Genomic DNA, 15,541 nt, shown 5'->3' with positions numbered 1-15,541 from the left:
GCATCAGGGTCTTTTACAATGAGTTGGCTCTTTGCATCAGGTGGCCGAAGTACTGGAATTTCAGCTTCAGCATCAGTCCTTCCAATGAATATTCAGGACTGATTTCCTTTAGGATGGACTGGTTTGATCTCCTTGCTGTCCAAGGGACTCTCAAGAGTTTTCTCCAGCACCATAGTATGAAAGCATCAATTCTTTGGCACTTAAGTGAGATGATATATGTCAAAGTGTCCACTTTCAATGCTTAATAAATGTTAATCGAGAGGAATCTGCTTCGTGTGTGCTGGCTCTGTAGGGACATCTCTCAGACTATTTCTGGGCTATCAGATGACTTTACGAAGCCCTTGGCAGGGACTGAGTGCAAGCACTGAATTTCAATTTGCTAGCAAGTATATGTGCTGCACATGGTCTGCGTTGGCTCGGGGGGAAGGCATGTGCCTCTGATACCAGACAAAGTTGTCATTCACTGAACTGTCGACTGCCAGATGTGGAAGTGAAATAGATTATCTGGTAACCCAACACCCTCCTTCAACTGCTCAGGACACTGGGGCTAGAAAATCAGAAATGCCTTGTCCAGTTAGGGCTGACTAGCCGGTTAGGCAGGGCCAGGATTAGCACCTGGTCTGCCAATGCCAAGTTATCGCCCTCCTTGCTGAGTTAGTCCTTTGTGCCTGGAATGATCTGTCTGTACCTAGTTTACTCCCTTGGAGTTGTAGTTAGAAAAATCAGTTTCCTGAAGTGATCCACCACTCACTGTTTATCCACTTCTATTTTGGGAACACTCTGCTTTCTAAAATACATCAGGGAGAGGTGGTCTCACTTGTGGCTGTGGGAGGTGGGCAGGACCCTCTGTGAATCCTGTTCAGATCAGCCCCCCTCCCTGTGCAATCCCCAGGGCACTTGTGTGCTCAGAGGACAACTTCTTGTTGTTGTTTGTGGTTGTTGTTCAGTCACTAAATTGTGTCCAACTCTTTGCAACCCCATGGACTGTAGCCCACCAGGCTTCTCTGTCTGCAGGATTTTTCAGGCAAGAATACTGGAGCGGGTTGCTATTCCCTTCTCTAGGGGATCTTCCCGATCCAGGGATTGAACCCACTTCTCCTGCATTGACAGGCGGATTCTTTACCACTGAGCCTCCAGAGGATGGTAATAAATAGCAGATGAGCCCCATTTTATTGTGAACCAAATTCCCTTAATTTCTGGTGTGGTGCGCCTGGTAAACCAGCGTAGAAAACATAGTTTATACTCAGCCCTTAAGTAGGGCCTCTCCTCCTCTACCAGATTTTACTAGTTGAGCCTGCAGTGCCCCATAGCACAAGGGTTAGGAAAGGAGGAGGAAAGGTCAAAAGTCAGCCCTGCCTGGAATCTGCTCACCTGAGCTTAGTGAGAAGGAGCAGAGAGATATAGGCAGGATGCCTCTGAGAGCCTCTGGACACTGTTCATTAGTAAATCCGTCCTGGTCTCATTACCCTGTCCTGCCCACTCAGGGGGACTCCAAGGGGAGAGGTGTGGGAGCCTGTCCCTCCCACAGCAGTGTGCACTGTCAGAGCTTCTGGTCTACATGGAGCAGCCAGTATTGCACCATGGCTTGATACAATGTCTGCTAAAGCTGAGGAAACTTGACCTTTCATTGCCCTGTCCCATCTCTTCTAAGGTAAATGCATGGTTTCCATTAGACTTTCTGAAATATCTGAGACTTAGAGGCCCTTGGGGCTTCCTTGGTGGGTGGCTCAGACAGTAAAATATCTGCCTGCAGTGCAGGAGGCCCAGGTTTTATCCGTGAGTCAGGAAGATCCACTGGAGTAGGTAATGGCTACCCACTCCAGTATTCTTGCCTGGAGAATTCCATGGACAGAGGAGCCTGGTAGGCTATAGCCCATGGGGTCGAAAAGAGTCAAACATGAGTAAGTGAGTAACACTTTCAGAGGCACTTGTAACCAACCTACCTGTTTAGTTGAATCTGTTTGAAATATGATTTTCTTTGGGTTTGCTCTCCAGGTTTCTGGTCATTCCCTCAGGAGATGTTTATTATAGGTCATTGCATGCCATGTTCCTGATATACATGTAGGAAAAAAAGAGTGAATAAGACCGATTTCCACTTCTGGGGAGCCCACAGCCTGGCCGATTCCTGCCAAGTTATCGATAAAGAGGTTCAAAGCCCCTTTTCCTCTTTATCCCCAAGGTCAGGATTAGATCCGTTGAGAGACCTTGCATGGCTACAACAGGTTGGGATGAAATTTTGATATGTATCCTAAAGCATTTGTAGCCAATCTATATGAAGAAGATTATATGATTTGGACAGGAGGTGATTCCTGAGTAATTAGGCAAAGGATGAGTTTAGATCACAAATTTGACAAATAACTTCTGTTGCTCTCATTTACTGGATGAATTGGAACAGAATATAATAACTCTGAGAGTGATTAAGTTCTCACTTTTCATTTAAGGTACTATTTGGAAAATCCAGAGTTAAAGTTTATACATGGGGGAAGTAGGCTCGACTGTGGAGTTTCGAGGGGCTTCCCAGGTGGTGCAGTGGTAAAGAATCTGCCTGCCAGTGCAGGCACTGCAAGAGACGCGGGTTTGATCCCTGGGTCAGGAACATCCCCTAGAGAAGGACATGGCAACCCACTCTAGTATTCTCTCCTAGAAAATTCCATGGACAGAAGAATCTGGTGGTCTACAGTCGATGGGGTCACAAAGAGTCAGACATGACTGAGTGCACACACATCCACACACACACTAGAGTTTTGAAGGAGAGTCTGTAATTTTAGGGTAAGAACTCTGCAGTAACATACAAGAGGGGTTCATTCATCTTGCAGAAGACCATGGAGCTTTGAGATGCAAAGAATTAAAAGGATTTTGCCTGTCCACAGCTCCATGTGGACTAAGAGCGTGTTTTCCAGGCCTCACACCACACTCAGCAGTGACACACTTGCTTTCCTTATGTTCTTGTCATACTGGAAGGCCGAGTGACAGTAAAGTCTCCCTGATGAAGGACTAATTGGGGATGGCTGGTTCAAATAAGTGAATGTCAAAAGTGCTTTGACATTTTAAATTAAATCCAATTTTTTAAAGGCTACATGCCTTGAAATATCATGTAGTAAAACCTGTAAGCAGGATAATTTTAGTCCATTAGTAGGATCTGTGTTGTGGGCTCTTTAGTAAGGCAAGAGGGAACATGACTGAGTCAGAGCAGATGACCCTGCCCTCTGCCCCCTCCCCACTGGTTCCTCCTCGTAAATCAGGAAATGAGCTAACACAGGCTCTGGGTTTCAATTCTGACTTCTCCACTGCTAATTGCATGGCCTCATCAAATAACTTGATGTCCCAGTGCTTCAGTGTTATCAGATAAAATTGGGATAATATTGTTTTGCCATTGCCTATTGTTATTTTTTAATTTTTTTTTTTTTTAAATTATTTTAGCTGCACTGGGTCTTCGTTGCTGTGTCTGGGCTTTCTCTAGTTGCAGCAAGCAGTGGCGGGGGAGGGGAGGGAAGGGCTACTCATTGTGGTGGTTTCTCTTATTGTGGCGCATGACATTAGTCACTCCATGCCATGTGGAATCTTCCCCGACCAGGGCTCAAACCCATGTCCCCAGGCGGAATCTTAACAACTGGATCACCAGAGAAATTTGCCTATTGTTATTAAATATGGCCAGAGACCTCCTGAAATTAGAGATGGATGGCAATTTATTTCCTTTTTGGTTCCGGAAAAGAATCTTTTGTAGAACTTTGTTCAAGGACCCAAAATCCTACAGTCATTTTGACTGTTAGAGCTTCCTGCTTGTTCCACACTCCCAAGGTATTTCAGAGAGCTGCTTCCTGAAGTGACTTCGTTCTTCTGAACTCTGAGTGTTCCATTGTATCAGTGGTGAGCTTGAATCTTCCCTTTCATCTCAGGAAGCTGAGAGTCATTTATCTACTTGTGCAAAGAGGACAAAAACATTCCTGCCCTCAAGTTCATCAGTCTGTTCAGATGTCTAGCTCTTATTTTGGAAAAAGCCTGGGTATTAGCCACGCAGGAGGGGAAAGTCTTACCACACACATTGAATTTTGTGTCGCTAAGACCTGTGATGTCGATACCAGTGATGTTACCTCTCACCTCTAACTTGCTTGGGGCTGAAAACCTCTGCATTGGTGTCTATGACCTGTTGTACTTTTGTTTGGGGAAGAAGTCATTGTTTTTTGGGTAAATGGGGATGCAGAGCTCAATGTATCCTTCTAAATGCTTGTACCTGCTTGCTTCCATATTGGAAGATATCTAGTAAGGAGGAGAAAAGGACTCTAGTTTAACAATTTAGGGGAATTCCAGTTAAAAAGAAAGATACAGATTTTTTTTTTTTTTGCAAGTTATAAAATGTTTTAAACATAAAAGAAATTGAAAGAGAAGTATAACACCTATATACCCATGAGTAAGTTATTGGCCTTAGATAACAAGGGCCATTTTGAATTTCTAAGAAGGTGAATATAGATTGTGGCATTTACATATTTATTGGACCATTTACATATTTATTGGAGCCTTTTATTTATTTATTTTTTTCTAGAACACCTTTCCTTCGGATGCATTTTGGGAAATTCCAGTTTAAAATTATTTTTTCTAAATGGGAAATCCATGGATAAGTGGCTTATGCTTGGGATAAATTACTAAAACATCATTATTAAAGAAATAAATTGTCACAGAGCAAGGTTAAAATATTGTTAGTGGGTCTTGCAAGCTTTGAAATATATTTCCTCATAAAGCTGCTAATTTCTTCAATATAAAAAAAAATGAGTATTATATGTGGTGAATTTTCACTTGTGTATCTGTGAACACCAGTCCTCCATGTGAAGTTTAAAACCTGGTAGAAAACCCTCCTTCTCTTGGTAAATCAGGCTCTGTGATGAGTCCAGTGGGGGAGACAGGAGATGTGGGAAGTGCTATCATGACAGAATTACAAGGTGCCCAGGGAGCAGAATATCACACAGTGCTGATACCAAGGCGAGTGTATTTAATACTATGGTTTTCACAAGATTGAAAGTATCACAGTTGTTTAAATGAAAAGGAACATATACATCCCATAGGATATGCAGATTGACACATTTTCTGTCAATAGCAGTATGACTACTGCAAATAAAGGTGTTGAGCATTTATTAACACTCAGTACCCTGTGTTGGACTCTTTATTGGCTATTGTTCAATATTTCAGTATTACCCAGCATTTAATGCATTATAATTTATAGAGGATGCTCATCACTCTCTTGGAAGAAAACCTATGACAAAGCTAGAAAACATATTAAAAAGCAGAGACATTACTTTGCTGACATAGGTCCATATAGTCAAAACTATGGTTTTTCCAGTAGTCATGTATGGATGTGAGAGTTGGACTAGAAAGAAAGCTGAGAGCCAAAGAATTGATGCTTTTGAACTGTGGTGTTGGAGAAGACTCTTGAGAGTCCCTTGGATTGCAAGGAGATCCAACCAGTCCATCCTAAAGGAAATCACTCCTGAATATTGGAAGGACTGATGCTGAAGTTGAAGCTCCCGTACTTTGGCCACCTGATGCAAAGAATTAACTCATTGGAAAAGACTCTGATACTGGGAAAGACCAAAGGCAGGAGGAGAAGGGGATGACAGAGGACAAGATGGTTGGATGGCATCACTGACTCAATGGACATGAGTTTGAGCAAACTCTGGGAGTTGGTGAAGGACAAGGAGGCCTGGCGTGCTACAGTCAATGGGGTTGCTGAGAGTGGGACATGACTGAGTGCCTGAACAACAACAACTCATAGCTAACTTGGTGATCTTGGAAGGTAGATTTTATTATCTCCATTTTACAGATGTGAAAAATGTATTGGAGAAAAATGGGGCAGTTTTTGTGGACAATATATATATCTATATATACACACATACATATAGAATTTTTTTTACCAAATGACATATTTGTCAAACATTTCAGAAAACATTTGGGGCCAACAGATTTAAAAAATAATTGGGATTGTTACCTAAGCAACAATGGAAATTTAAGGAGAGAAGGACTTTATTTTGGAGTTTAAATTAAAACAACATGAAATACAGTTTTCATAAACACTTTCACTTAGCTTGTTTATGCTTTAAAAGTCACCTACAAGTGCTTGCTGAAGAAGAAACCATTAATTTGTATCAGTTTGGGTTAGGATCCAAAGTTTAGCTTAACAATTTTTTTTTTGGATGTAAGCTTTTGACAGTGTTTTCAATTAGTAAGTTCATATACTTAAAACTCAGAACTAGTTTAACAAACTTAGAAAAATAGTAGAAATGTTAGCAATAAGGATCTTTAGTTCTGTTCAATGACTGAGTTGTGTCCGACTTTTTTCGACCCCATGGACAGCAGCACGCCAGATTTCCCTGTCTTTCACCAACTCCCAGAGTTTTCCCAGACTTATGTCCGTTGAGTTGGTGATGCCATCCAACCGTCTCATCCTCTGTCATCCCCTTTTCCTCCTGCCTTCAATCTTTCCCAGCATCAGGGTCTTTTCCAGTGGGTTGGCTCTTCACATCAGGTGGCTAAAGTATGGGAGCTTCAGCATCAGTCCTTCAAATGAATTTTCTGGATTGATTTCCTTTAGGATTGACTGGTTTGATCTTCTTGCTATTAGGACTTATGAAAATGAAAATGTGAAGAATATCTGAAGGAAAAACAATCTTTTTCATCAGATATAACTCACAATAAAAGTTGTCTCAGTAAAAGGAGGAAAATGGACCCTTGGGCCTATGTAAGCACTGGACACTATATCATCTTAGGTGGGAAAGAGGAGGTTGATCATATGGAAGAGCCACTGGAAGGTTTGAAATGATCCAAGATAGGGTTTATGGAAAGGGAACAGTGACTGCTATTTGGATTTCCCATTGCGGGAGTACTTGGTGGATGTTTAAGAGGTTCTGAAAATGCGCGCTTAGCCATGTGTTGGGTGACAGCAATATTTTGCAGCTCTTTATTCTTATTCTAAAAGAGATTTCTATTCAAATAGGTCTCTCAACTCTCTGTATTGATTTTGTCACTTGAAATTTTCTTGAAATCTAGCACAGAGGTTATTAGAGAAAATTCTTTTTACTTTAAAAACCATAATAGAAATGATGTAGTTTTCATTGTTTGTAAACTATGCCTATTTTTTATGTGTTAAAATGGAGATATCTCAAAGATCTTGTTTAAATTCAGTGACAAGTTAATGGTTTGATTGTTTAAAGAAATTTGCGGGGTGGGGGGTTACTACTTCATTCAATCCCATGGTTATTCATTCAACAGCTATACTCTTTGTCAGCTCCAAGGACTCAGAAGAAAAAAGACTTGGGAAGGGTTTCCACTCACATTCTAGCTGGAGAGACAGACAGTAAACTTTGTGGATGGTGGTCCATTGCTGAGCTCAGAATCCATGGAGAAAGAGAAGATTTGGTCTGGAAAGTGTGAATCAACAGTTCACCCTTAACTGTTGTTAAGGGTCTTAACTGTGTTAAGTGTGAGATGCCGGTTAGACCCCTGTGTGAAGATGTCAGGTAGGCAGGAGGCAGGTGGAGAAGACAACCAGGGATGGACATCAGAAGTCATGGGCACGTGGACAATATCTACAGTGAGGAAACTGGTTAAGAATACGTCTAGGGGGAGAGTGCAGGTAGAGAAGGGGAGGTGCCTAGGAGTAAGGAGCTCAGCAACACTTCAGTTGTAGTGCTCCTTCTGTCTGTTTCTCTCTCAATACCTTTATTATTATATAATTCACATAATATACCATATAATGCTTCCTTTTACACAGTCAGTATTTTCTAGTATTGTTGCAGAGTTGGTCAGCCATCAACCACAATCTAATTTTGGAACATTTTGTCACCCCCTCAAAAGAATACTAGAGTGGGTAGCCATTCCCTTCTCCAGGGAGTCTTCCCAACCCAGGGATCAAACCCTAGTCTCCTGCACTGCAGGCGGATTCTTTACCAGCTGAGCCACCACGGAAACCCTAAAGAAACACTGTCCCCATCCACAGTCACAACTCCGTGCTGCTTTATATGCACCTATACTCATTTGGTTTTATTTTTCAGTGTCAGTAAGTCATTGTTCATTCCTTGTGCTTTTTCAGGAAGGAAAGAAGGCAGGAGGGAGACGAGGGTTAATATATATTAGAAAACAAGAAGAGGAGGAAGAGAAAAGAAAATCCAGTACAGCAAAATCACCCATTTGATGAATATACCCCAGTGAGGGGGTCACCACAGCTCAAGGGAGTCCAGTCTCCTACAGTTCAGAAAAAAAAGGGGAAAGGAATCAGAGAGAGCACACAGACTAGTCCTCATTTTCCTTCCCTGCTCTCTTCCTTGTAAATTCCAGATAAAACTTGGTTTCTAGCAGTGAGCATGGGGTTGAATTACATCCAGTCTACATCCTACTAGATAATCCTATGTCAACTTTAATATCAGATTCTTGGCATCAGCAGAAAAGTCCCTGAATGAACTGGGCAGACTTTCTTTCCTTTCTCAGTCTCCCACTCTGAGTTTCTATGTGGAAGCCCCTTTCTGGCATTGGAAATGAGGGGTAGAGAGTTCCTAGTTTGTTTAGGTTTTGTGCAGATCTTTTAGTATTTAGAATCTTATTGTTTGTCTTGGCTAAAGGTGGGACAGGAGTCAAGTTTTCAGGATAAAAGAACTTGTCCGAAATAGGAAGTAAGGGATGGAGAAGAATGAGAAAATGGGTGAGGAACTCCCACTTTGTGGAAAGTGGCACCAAGCTCACAGGTCACGTCTTCTTGCCTGGTTGCTGAGGTCCAGCCCCGGTGGATCCAGGGAATTCGAAGTGGGGACGGCGTCGGCGAGGATCAGGGTTAGCGGCGAGGATCAGGAAACAATTGGTTAATTAAACGTTAATTAAGGATAAAGAGTAATAGAATGAGGATAGCTCAGTGAGGAAATTCAGTGGAGAAAAGAGGCTGAAATAAGGATAGCTCAGTGAGGAAATTCAGTGGAGAAAAGAGGCTGAATAATTCAGCCAGAAGGTAAGAGAAAGAACGACATGGTGAGACCAAGTTTCGGTGAACAAGGCCCGCACTTTATTTTCCAAAGTAGTTTTTATACCTTAAGTTATGCATAGAGGATAATGGGGGAAGGGGTAGAGTCTTGCAGCAAACCAGGCTTTCTTCCTGCAAACTTATCATATGCAAAAGCTTAGGTGATTTGCATCATCTTCTGGCCCGGAAGCCTGTTAACATTTTAAGACCCTTTCTTCAGAAAACTTATTTTTCTCTAAAGGTGATTGGTCAGGAGCCACCCTCCATAAGCATTAGATAAAGTTGCATTCCTACAGAGCAAAGGTGTGGTGGGCTACAACAAGAAAAAGAATTAACTCAAGGGTCCCAGGTTACAAACATTAAAGCTACTACTTACACCAATTATATTAATCAATACACTGCCAGGGACACAGCAGGTAAGGGATATGGAGACTTAGCAGCAAACATTGGCCCAACAAGTGAAAATCCCTTCACCAATACAATTTCTAATCAATCTTTTAACTACTCAAAAGAATCTGTGTTTAGACAGTTTAGAACATCTCCTGCCTCTCACAGTTGGGAGGCTCTGAACAATCACATGTGGCCGGAAAAACCTATTCAGGTAGGCTAGAGGATTTCCAAAGGAGTTTGTAGGTTAAACACTGTCACACCCAAGAATTATTAACTGGAGCTGTAAGCTAACTCTTTTTTCAGAGAGGTAGTGGGGGACAGTCCCCCGTAAAGTCAGAGGTGTAGGTGAAAGCACAAAGCAGAAAGTAGGCAGACTCTGGTTTTGGGGGTATATGCTTGAGAATTTCCAGGGGGACTCCTGAAGCTCGATCCCGCCTTTGCGTATGCCGAGCCTCCTTCCTCATGACCTTTGTCATGGGCGGAGTTCCTCTTGCTGGCTACCGGCAGTGATAGAATTCCAGTTGAGCTATTCCAGATCCTGAAAGATGATGCTGTGGAAAGTGCTGCACTCAATATGCAATATGCACTATGCACTCAATATGCAATATGCCGGCTCCCGGCACCTGGTGCAGAATCTCTTCACAAAAATGCTTTGATTATTTTTCTTTCAATACAAAAAGAAATTTGTAAGCAATAAACATGCCAAAACAACGTGAGAAATGCCAGCACATAATACTTATACAAACTGGATCACGTAAAATATCGCACAAAATAGATCATACCAAATCATAACTTGTGAAGTTCTGCAAAGCTCATATAAGTCCAGAACTGGAGGGAACTGGCATCAAGGGTGATATACCTTATTCATTGTGTGCTGTTTCATTTGGCATCTTTTAGCACACGGTGGTCAGCACAGTAGGTCTGTGCTGATCTCTTAATTTGTCCTTTCTCCATTAGCTACCCTGGCACTGTTGTTACCACTGCAGCAGAGGACACTGGCCCTGGAATCACAAAGAAGCTCTTGTTTAGAGGATCATCTGGGAGCCATACAGAAGTACAGAGTTTTGAAAGGTTAAGGATTCTAATTTTGTTCCAGGCATACATCCCAGGCAGCATGGGAGAGTACAGAGGTTTCATTCTTAAAATTTTGCTTCCCTAACACTATGTTGAGATCTTTATTCTGCAAGCATGAGTGTGGCTATGCACACACATATACCCTACACCCACTTTTGTGTAATGTAGACAGCCTGATCCAACAGAAGATAAGATCTCATACGGAAAGTGAGTCCGTGTCCCAGGATTAAATATTTGGTCAGGAATTCTTAAATACACACACACACACACACACACACACATAAACATACACACACAAGCCTTACTTTTTGTTTTCACTCACACCGTTTTGCCAACTCTGACTTATTCTAACCTTTGTGTCACTTCCTATTCAGGGCTGACTTCCAGTCATACATCTGAGAGGTAAGTCAGAGTTGTTCTTTAAAGTTGCTCCTGCTCTACAGACCTGGAGCTACTGACTGACTTATCCCTGAGATTCCTCCTATACCTGAGAGCATGGTGTGCACATGAGGGCCTCTGAGAATAATGTATTCAAAAATACAAAGTCAGAAAAGTTATATTAAGAAAAATAAAGAAAAAGCTAAGTACACAACGAATGTCATTCCTACATTGCTAGTGCTATTAGCATCCTGAGGGAAGCCAGACCCAAGTTAGAGTTATGAACAAATAAATTTGTAATAGATCAGAATGAGAGGCAGCAGGCCTGGAGATACGACCCCAACCCCTCCCCTTTTATTTCTCCTGCTATCATCTCCCGTGGCTTATGTTCGTTCCTAGCACCCTGTACCAACAGTGGGTCATGGAAAAGACAAGACAGGGAAAAAGCCCTGCCCTGCCCGGAGAGAGTCCTGTCACACAAAGTGGTAGCTTCTTGAGCTGATTAACCTGGTCTTATGTTTTATCTTCTTACTTTAGCGTGGGACGTACATGCCTTTTCAACAGGAAAACAGCTTTCTTATCCAGGCCACTTTCTAGCCCTAGAGCCTAGAAACTATGATCAGAGATAAAGAAGAATATCTTGTAATGTTAGTTCAGTTCAGTCACTCAGTCATGTCTGACTCTTTGTGACCCCACGAACTGACACACACCAGGTTTCCCTGTCCATCACCAACTCCCAGAGCTTGCTCAAACCCATGTCCATTGAGTCAGTAATGCCATCTAACCATCTCATCCTCTGTTGTCCCCTTCTCTTCCTGCCTTCAATCTTTCCCAGCATCAGGGTCTTTTCCAAGGAGTTGGCTCTTCACATCAGATGGCCAAAGTATTGGAGTTTCAGCATCAGTCCTTCCAATAAATATTCAGGACTGATTTTCTGTAGGATTGTCTGATTTGATCTCCTTGCAGTCCAAGGGGCTCTCAAGAGTCTTCTCCAGTACCACAGTTCAAAGGCATCAATTCTTCAGCACTTAGCTTTCTTTATAGTCCAACTTTCACATCCATCAATGACTACCGGAAAAACCATAGCTTTGACTAGATGGACCTTTGTTGGAAAAGTAATGTCTCTACTAAGAGTTGGTTTGTTAAGAAGACATAAAATCCTAAATATTTATACACCTAATATAGCTTCAAAATATATGAAGCAAAAGCCTATAGAACCAAAGAGAGAGGAATAGACAAATCTACAAGTATAGCAATGGACATGGGTTTGGGTGGACTCCAAGAGTTGGTGATGGACAGGGAGGCCTGGCGCACTGTGGTTTATGGGGTCGCAAAGAGTCGGACACGACTGAGCGACTGAATTGAACTGAACAAGTATAGCTGCGTATTTTAATTACTCTCCCATTTATTGATGGTTGATAGCAAAAAAAGTAAGAATATAGACTGTTTGAACAATACTGTCAACCAATTTAACCTAATTAACATTTATAGATCCCCACACTGAATAATTGAAATATAAATACTGCTTTTAATTGTATGATAAATATTTACGAAGATACACTATATCCTGGGGGCAAAGCCAAGTCAGTAAATTTCAAAGGCTTGAAATCAAACAGAGTATATTCTTTGACCACAATGGAATTAAATTTGAAAATCGATTTAAAAAAGTAACTAGAAAATCCCCAAATATGTGAAAATCAATCAGTATTCTTCTAAATAATCACTTGGAAGAAAGAAGAAATCACAATGGTAATTAGAAAAGAACTTTAATTGAAAATTAAAATGAATCCTATCAAAGTTTGCAGAACTTAAATCACTGCTTAGAGGGAAATATATTGCTTTAAATCAGTGATCTAATCTTCCATCCAAAGAAGCTAGAAAAAGAAGAAGAAACAAGATATGGTAGGAAATCAGTGAAATAAGTAGAAAACAATAGAGAAAATCTGTGAAGCCAAGAGCTGATTCTTTGAGCAGATCAAATTGATAAACTCCTCATTTTGTAAAGAGAGAAAGCACAATCCAGAATGAAAGACAGGGTGTCATACGGAGCTACAGACTTTAAAAAATAATTACAACATATTACTTGATGTTAGTAGAAGACTTTATGCCAATACATTTGACAGCTTGGATGAAATGGGTAAATTCCTTGAAAAACATAAATTAACAAAACTGACCACTAAAAGTAACAGGATGTTTGAATAACCTACCATCTGTTAAAGAAATGGAATTTGTAATTGAGAACCTTTGCACATGGAAAACTCCAGACCTGAATGCTTTACTAGTGAAATCTGTCAAATATTTAAGGATGAGATATGTAATACTAATCTTAAAAAGGTACAATTCCCTGGTGGCTCAGATTGTAAAGAATCTGCCTACAATGTGGGAGACCCGGGTTCAGTCCCTGGGTTGGGAAGATCCTCTGGAGAAGGGAATGGCAACCCACTCCAGTATTCTTGCCTTGAGAATCTCATGGACAGAGGAGTCTGGTGGGCTACAGTCCATGGGGTCGCAAAGAGTCAGACATGACTGAGTGACTACACTTTCACTTTCAGTCTTACAAAAGCCTTTACCAAAAAAGAAAAAGATTGAATATTCCCAATAAATTTTATGGGGTCAACATAACTCTAATACTAAAAACATACAATAACATAAATAAATAACATGTTAGACTTTTTTATATACATGACACAAAAATACTAAACAAAATGTTAGCAAATCAAATCTAGCTATATAGAAATGGAAAATAGGTTATGACCAAAGGTTTTGTTTTGTTTTTTTTTCTTTCAGAAATGTAATTTTGGTTAAATACTTGAAAATCAATTGGTGTAATTAACTATATTAATTAGATAGAAAGTAAAAAGCCACATGATTATGTTAATAGATGCAGAGAAAACAAAGTTCAACACCTATTCATGATTTAAAAAAGAAAAACCTTTCAACAAATAAGAAGGATGGAAAGTCTCAAATTGATAAACAGCATATATAAGAACCCTGTAACATCTTAACACTTAATAGCAAAAGATAATTTCCTCCACCACTATGAGGAACAAGACAAAGATGTGTGTGCTAATTCCTTTATTCAACATGGTGCTGGAGGTTTAACCAGTGTGGTAAGTCAAGAAAAGTAGGTGCAAGGCATACAGATTAGGGAAAAAAAGAAAATAAGACTGGTTCTAGGTGTTGGTGATATGATCCATCTTCAGAGAAAATCCTAACAAAACTACCAGAACGAATCAGTGAACTTAGTATACAAGGTCAGTTTACAAAAATTAGTTGTGTGTACTGCACTGGAAAAATGAAATTAAAAAAAAAAAAAAAAAAAACTTTACAGTGGCATCAAAATCTAAACACTTGGAAATAAAATTAATGAAACTGTGCAAAAATTATGTGTGAAATCTACTAGACATTGATGGGAGTAATTAAAGAAGACCTAAACGAATGGATATGCCATGTTCAATTAGAAAATTCAATATGGTTAAGATGTCAATTCTCCATATATTGGTCTATAGATTCAATGCCATCCCAGTGATAGCTAAGTTGGTAAAGAATCCATCTGCAATGCAGGAGGCCCCAGTTCAATTCCTGGGTCAGGAAGATCCACTGGAGAAGGGTTAGGTTAGCCACGCCAGTATTCTTGGGCTTCCTTTGTGGCTCAGCTGGTAAAGAATCCACCTGCAATGCGGGAGACTTGGGTTTGATCCCTGGGCTGGGAAGATCCTGGAGAAGGGAAAGGCTACCCACTCCAGTATTCTGGCCTGGAGAATTTCATGGACTGTATAGTCCATGGGATCCCAAAGAGTTGGACAGGACTGAGCGACTTTCACTTACTACTTCTATGTGTGAAATCTATTAGACATTGATGGGAGTAATTAAAGAAGACCTAAACGAATGAATTGATACACCATGTTCAATTAGAGAATTCAGTATGGTTAAGATGTCAGTTCTCCACGTATTGATCTATAGATTCAATGCCATCTCAATGAAATTCTCAGCAGGAATTTTTGTAGAAATTCACAAGCTAATAGAAAATGTTTATGGAAACAAAAGAAAAATAACAAAGTTGCAATACGTACTCTACTTGATTTCAGGGCTTACTATAAAGTGAGAGTTATCCAAATAGTGTGCTGCTGGTGTACTATAAGATAGAAAGGTAGGCTCATGCAACAGAAGAGAGGCCAAATATAGACCCACGCAGAAATGTTTAAAAGGCACTGAAGAAATTCAGTGGAGAAGTGTTTTCATGGCCCTAGAAAGAAAAGATAAAACCTCTCCGCCTACCTTACACCATACCCCAAAATTATTCCAAAATGAAACAGACATAAATATCAAAGCCAAAACTTACAAAGCTTCTTGAAGAAAATAGAAGAGAAAATCCTTGCAACCTCAAGATAGGCGACAACTTTTGAGATATAAAAGAGAAAAAATTAATTAGACTTTATCAAACTTAAATATGTATGACCATCAAAAGACAATTAAGAGACTAGATTAATAATTAAATAGATTTCCTCTGTTACTACTTTTTTCTGGGACTATCCAAACATTGCATTCATTTTGTGTTTACTCTGTACAGTCCCTTTGCTGAATGCAGAGAATATACTATTTAACAAGAAAGGTATGGTTCTCATGAAACATTCAATTTAGTGGGAGAAAGAGGCAAACAAATAAATAATTGTAATATGAAATGACAAGTGCAAGGATGGTGAA

The 15,541-nt window shown here is 40.4% G+C and overlaps 1 protein-coding gene across 2 annotated transcripts in view; it reads left to right on the top strand.

Moving 5' to 3' along the window:
• The window catches only part of ZNF704 (zinc finger protein 704), a 259,616-nt gene that overhangs the window by 9,550 nt on the left and 234,525 nt on the right, over positions 1-15,541 (top strand). The window lies entirely within an intron of this gene.

The sequence above is a fragment of the Bos indicus x Bos taurus genome, chromosome 14 (genome assembly GCF_003369695.1).
Source record: "Bos indicus x Bos taurus breed Angus x Brahman F1 hybrid chromosome 14, Bos_hybrid_MaternalHap_v2.0, whole genome shotgun sequence".
NCBI classification, from domain to species: domain Eukaryota; kingdom Metazoa; phylum Chordata; class Mammalia; order Artiodactyla; family Bovidae; genus Bos; species Bos indicus x Bos taurus.
Note: the sequence above shows the minus strand (reverse complement) of the source record. Positions and strands in the feature narration are given on the sequence as shown.